Below are 6000 nucleotides of genomic sequence, written 5' to 3'. Positions count from 1 at the left end.
AATGTGTTTTTACATGCTCGTTGCTAGCGATTTACTATATGACAAATAGTTGACCCACTCAAAAACGCGAATCAAACCCGAAATGAAATATCTCGATTCAATGAAATAGCTCGTTCAGTAGGTCAAAATAGTGAACTAAATCCAAAATTGAACACCTCAATCGAGTAGCATGTTGTACAGTATTATAGTACTCCATGAACATGTTGAAAGTCAAATTAATGAACTTGTTTGATATACGCATATATCCGTTCATGTGTGGATTGCAGACAACATGTTCTCCAATTTAAATATTTGAATGCAACTTTATATCGAAACATGGTTTATATCAGTCTTTGATGCATAAAACGTGACCTCCCCCTCTCCCGGACTCCTGTTCTCTCTCTCTCTCTCTGTCGCCGACAATCTTCAATTCTGTCGCATGCATCTGACACAAAAACCTTGTCCATATCTCTCCCTTTCTCTCCATCTCTCTCTCTCTTTGTGTGTGTGTGGGGGGGGGTTCTTTCTAGTTCGCATGGATATATACACCATCTATAGGTCTCTCTCACACACTATGTATGATACTCTAGCTAGTCCAAGCTAGATATCTTGGGTGTACTCATCGTACGCACACAGATTCCTTGGCTCTTTGCATGTAACTCTCTCATGCACCACTATGTCGTCTCGGAGCTCTTCCCCCCTCTCTCAAACTCTCCATCCACCTGGGTCACACATACACATGCATATCTCACTCGCACTCGATAGGCCCATCTAAAACTCTATCTCTCCCCCTCGTTCTCTCTTCATCTCACACGCGCACACACACAATCTCATGCCCAGCTAGCCAAGTATGATGGTCTCTCACTCAATTGTAGGCACACGCAGTGCCCCCTATATGTATATGACTAGCTAATCTTAATCTCCATCACAAATATGTGCATGGTCTATCTCGATTTCTCTCGGGGCATCTTTCTATCGTGCATGAACTCCCTCGATCTCCCACCCATATAGTCCCCTCACGATCTCAACGGGATCTCTCTATCACAAACACACCCTCTCTCCCTCCTCATGCTTCCATGCCATCCATGTGTCCCTCTCGACCTTTGTTCCTTGTTGGCCACACCTCTATTGGACATGTGCTACAGGGGTGTCTCTCTCCGTTGCAAACAATCACACACTAGCTATCTTCGTGTATCTCCTCGCCTCGCTTTTCCATCTCGGAGATGCATGCGTGATATGTTCGCATAAGAAACGAAAGAACACACTCTCTCTAATTTATCGTTTGTTGTCATTTTCTCTTTCACACACATACTCTTTTTGCACACTTACTCATTCTCCTTCACACGCACTTGATCTGTCTCGACTGAGGCACTCTCCTCGGTCCATAGCATATAGATTTATTGAAAAGTCAAACATCACAAAGTTTGACCATGTACATGGAGAAAAAGAATTACATCTAGTACGACAAACATATGCCATTAGATTCACCATGAGATGTAGTTTTGTATGATGTATCTTTGGTATTGTAGATATAAATAACATTTGCGTAAACCTGATCAAAGTTTCCAAAGTTTGACTTCTAAAAAATTTACATGCACTGCATTATCGAGCGGATGGAATATCTCTTCCCCCCTCTCAGCTATCTGACGCACCAGTCAGCCTTATCGGGGCTCCTCAATCTCTCTCAAACTTTATTGGTCAGTTTGGTTTGTGACCTGACCCTCATGCCTTGATGGCTGGTACTGCCTGGTGTGGACGTGAGATGTCAAATATTTCTGCCTGGCCAGGCTTGTGTGGTGCTGAAGCGTTTGGATCATGCGTGGGCCAGGCAAAGCATCAACATCCCATAAATCAATCCATGCATAAATTATTTAATGCTAATATCCATTCAGTTCATGCTTGTTGCTGTTAGCCTCGTGGCCACACGACCAGGCACGACCAGGCGTTCGAAATCGGTCGCCTAGGCCGGGCTACTTGCAGTGTCTGGAGTTCAGCCAGGCTAATTAAAGTGCAAGGGAACCCATGCCAGGCGGGCTTTCTTTTTCACATGGTAGCAACCAAACAAGCGTGCATGAAATCCAGCCACAACCCCAGGCCAGGCAAAATATGCTCAGGACGCAAGCCAAACTGGCCTTATATCTCCCTGGTTCATACATACACATGTCTCGCTCACGCTATACATATAGACCCATCCAACACTCTCCGCCCTTGTTCTCTCTCCATGTGACACACACCCCCCTAAGTACCATAATCCCTCAATCCATCACAGGCGCAAGCACTCCCCCCCTCCTAAGTATGATTATCTCTTACTAGCCAACAGGAACACACGTATTGTCTCCTTCCATCCATACGTCTATCTCGATATCTCTCGGGGCATCTTCTATCGCGCACACACCTTGTCACTCGATCTCCCACCCATGTAGTCCCATCACGATCTCCAGGGGATCTCTCTATGACAAACATACACTCTCTCCTCCCCATGTCTGCATTTTCTCCGTACGTCTCTCTCGACCTCTCTCCCTTGTTTGTCAGACCCCTCTTGGCCACGTGCTAGGGGTCTTGCTCTCTCGGTTCCAAACAACCACACACTATCTCCTCACCTTGCCTCCGTTGTCGAAGATGCATGTGTGATATGTTTGCATAAGACATGCATGCTTTTTCTCTACTTTTATCGTGTGTTGTCCATGTCTCTTTCACACATGCACAAACACTTTTTTCACTCTCTCTCTCTCTCTTGTTAGGGACTCTGTCACGTCCATAAGCATATGGATGTTTTGAAAAGTCAAACCTCAGAAACGTTTGACCAGGTATATGTGGAGAAAAACATTTACATATGGAACGATCATTAGATTCATCACAACATGTACTTACTTCGTACTATCATTTATCTTTGGTATTGTAGATATAAGTAATTTCTTTATAAACTTGGTCAAAGTTTCAAAAGTTTGACTTAAAAAATGTTGGAACTACATTATCGAACGAAGGGAGTAGCTCTTTCTCTCTCTCTCTGCTATCTCTCACGGGCCTCCCCTCTCACTCGAACTCTCTATACCGACGGATTATACGCTCACTGTGTCAGCGTATAGCTCCGTATATTGTTTAGTTGACTGGTCAACCAATCCACATGCTGCCTTGTCAGCTCGTGTTCTGTATCTTCATGTGCTGGCCCATGTGGCAGTGGGTGAAAATAAGTAAACTAGAGGCCCATCTGACACGCGGTGAAGTAAACAAAGTTGAAACCACTCGGGGTAGCACCCCGCACGCTAGTAAATTGAGGGCGCATTGAGGACAAACTTCTTGCGCGCGAAGGACGCACTCGCGCACAATTCACCACTGCACGGCGGCATGGACAGAAGGACGCACTCGCACACACCCAGCACACAACACACACTAGCACACGTGTACACATCTAGGAGTAGAAGGCCGTCGAAAAATCTGGCGCGATGGCCGCTGCCGGAGCCGTCCACCCCCATTCTTGGTGTTCCATGCAATGCACGGGCATCTACGCACGGGAAATTATGTCGAACAGAGCTAGTTGTAAGCAGGCTAGCTCTACAGCCATGATGATAGTGACTGCATACAGTGAGGCTGACTATGGTATGCCTAACACGGCGCCTATACTCAGGTGTCATCTCCGGCGCAGGGTCTTGTCACTTCACTGTGAGGAGCAGCACGTAATAATTTGACCAACGGATAGTACAGTGCTAGTACTCCTACTACTACTCCTACATTGGTAGTACTACTACTAGTACTAGTAGCACCACCATCTGGATTTAGGAGTACTACCACGTCCATCTGGATTTTAGTATTTGACTAGCAATATCTAGTAATGCATGTCACCAAAAATGTACTACTCCCTCCGTAAATAAATACATGGTGTTTTATTCCTATCGGCGAGAGAACTTAATGTTTTTTTGCTACTCCTAACTAGAGTACTAATAGGATTACATGCAATGAACTAAACACTGCATGTCATGTTTGGTAGTCTCAAGTCATTGAAAGCATGCACGGCCCACATCTCTCATTGGTTGATATGTCACGAAATAAGAAACAAGGAGGGAGTTAATGCACCGTGCCTAAGTATTTTGGGATTATTTGGTTTTCGTAAGGTGACTTACACAACATTTTTGTTTACATGCATTAACATTTTATTAGTTAAATCAAAGGTCAAAACTTGGCGCAAAATGCAAAGGGGAACAATAAACCAGTAAACATCAAACTTCTCTCGTTTGGCCCCAACTAGAGGTCCGGTGAGATGACTATACTGCACCGACACGGAGGGGGACGCGGCTTCATTTTGGGTGAATGACACGTGGCCCCAGGGGGTGGCTCGCCCACCTATCATACAGCCAAAGGCGGGTGTAGTAGAGGGCCGAGGAGTAGTACGAAATCCTACGCACCTACGCACGCTAACCAAGGGCTGAGTGATCACTCAAATCGCAAAATCAGTTGACTAGAAGCTACGCTAGACCCATGGAGGCGATGAGCGCGAGCATCAGCCGGTTGTGCCAGATGGTCCACGACGCCGGCCTGCGGCCCCGCACCGAGGAACGTCTCCAGTTAGTATTGCTTGAGGCCGCCAGGGCGAGGGGCCGCTTGGACGACAGCTTCGTCTCCTTGTTCGATGAGGTCCTCATCGGTTTCCTCGACAAGTTCACCGTCGTCAAGGAGCTTGTGGACGACTTTGACGTAAGCCTCCAGCCGACGCGCCCAGGCTCTGCGATGCCCGCCACCCTCAACGGCCACTATGGTAACAACCTCTTCGACGCACTGGTGGCCCTGTGACTGCCCACCATCATGCAAGAGAATGTCCACCTTGAGGTCGCGCTCGCCGCGCAGTGCCTGGCGCAGCAAGACACCATCGACATAATCACCCACATCTACGCGCAAATCGTCCACAAGGACTACTACATGCAAGAGGAGGACGATAGGACGCTGTCCTTCTTGGAGCGCAGGGCAACCTTGGATGGCACTGTTCAGAAGCACGTTGAGCTCGCCGCCAACGCCGCTGCTCCTCACACGTCGGTTGGTGACCCGGCGCACTAGGGCGTGAGGATGTCGTTGAACGTTGATGGATCCATATGTATTTTTATCTTTCCGTCAAATCCATGTAGTAGTATATGATACTACATTAATTATCTTACCTTTCGCATCAACTTCATAATTTTCGTACGTACTCCATGCATGAACGGCGCCAGAACCAAACTTCTCATTACTCTAGGCAAAATCGTTATTTTCTATCTATCGGTCGCGCCATGGAGCAGAACCAAATTTTACAAGTTACGAGTTCAAAAGGAAAAGCCTGCCGTGTTCGCGTCGCACCCCCACACGGTTGGTCCGGCACGCCACTCAAGCGGGAATGTGTGCGGTGTTGCATTTTCACTTACAAGTGGGACCGCAGTTGAGCAAACCGACTATCGGCAAACCACCACCCCACCCACCTCGCGAGGGCTGAGAAAACAGGAGGGAGGAGAGATGGTTGTAGCATGGACTCCAAGAAAATTGGTGTCGGATGGGACTCGTGTGGGTGGCGTGTGCCGTACTGCTAGACGTGAATGCTAGTTATGGCCCATGCCACCCCACTATATCGAGCCTATATCGAGGTACGTAGAACAAATTTCCTGCAGTCCGTGCTCAGCCGTCCTCTATCTCTCTTCTCAGCTAGCCAACAGACGCTTGGAGCCCATCGTCTGTTTGCTCACATGCGGCCCCACATGTCAGTGAAAACGCAAGAGGACCCACTGAACCTGCACATCTTTCACCTCAACGTGCTGGTGATGAAAAACAAATCCAATAAAGATCTTCGGTGGCCGCTTTTGGAGTTACTCAAGAGTAGTAAGATTCTATTTATAGTTTAACCCAAGATGCACATCTCGTGGCTTCAACTACCACTCTATTTTGTTTCATGACACGACCTGGATGCTGGATGTCCCACGTGTCGGCAAAAGGAGGAAGAACCCGACCAAATCTTCGGTTCTGCTCTCGGATGAGATTAGTGCACTTGTTGATACTCCTACTAGA

The sequence above is a fragment of the Triticum urartu genome, chromosome 5A, assembly GCF_056163025.1.
Source record: "Triticum urartu cultivar PI428250 chromosome 5A, HENAU_Tu73, whole genome shotgun sequence".
NCBI lineage: Eukaryota > Viridiplantae > Streptophyta > Magnoliopsida > Poales > Poaceae > Triticum > Triticum urartu.
This window is presented reverse-complemented; position numbering follows the sequence as displayed.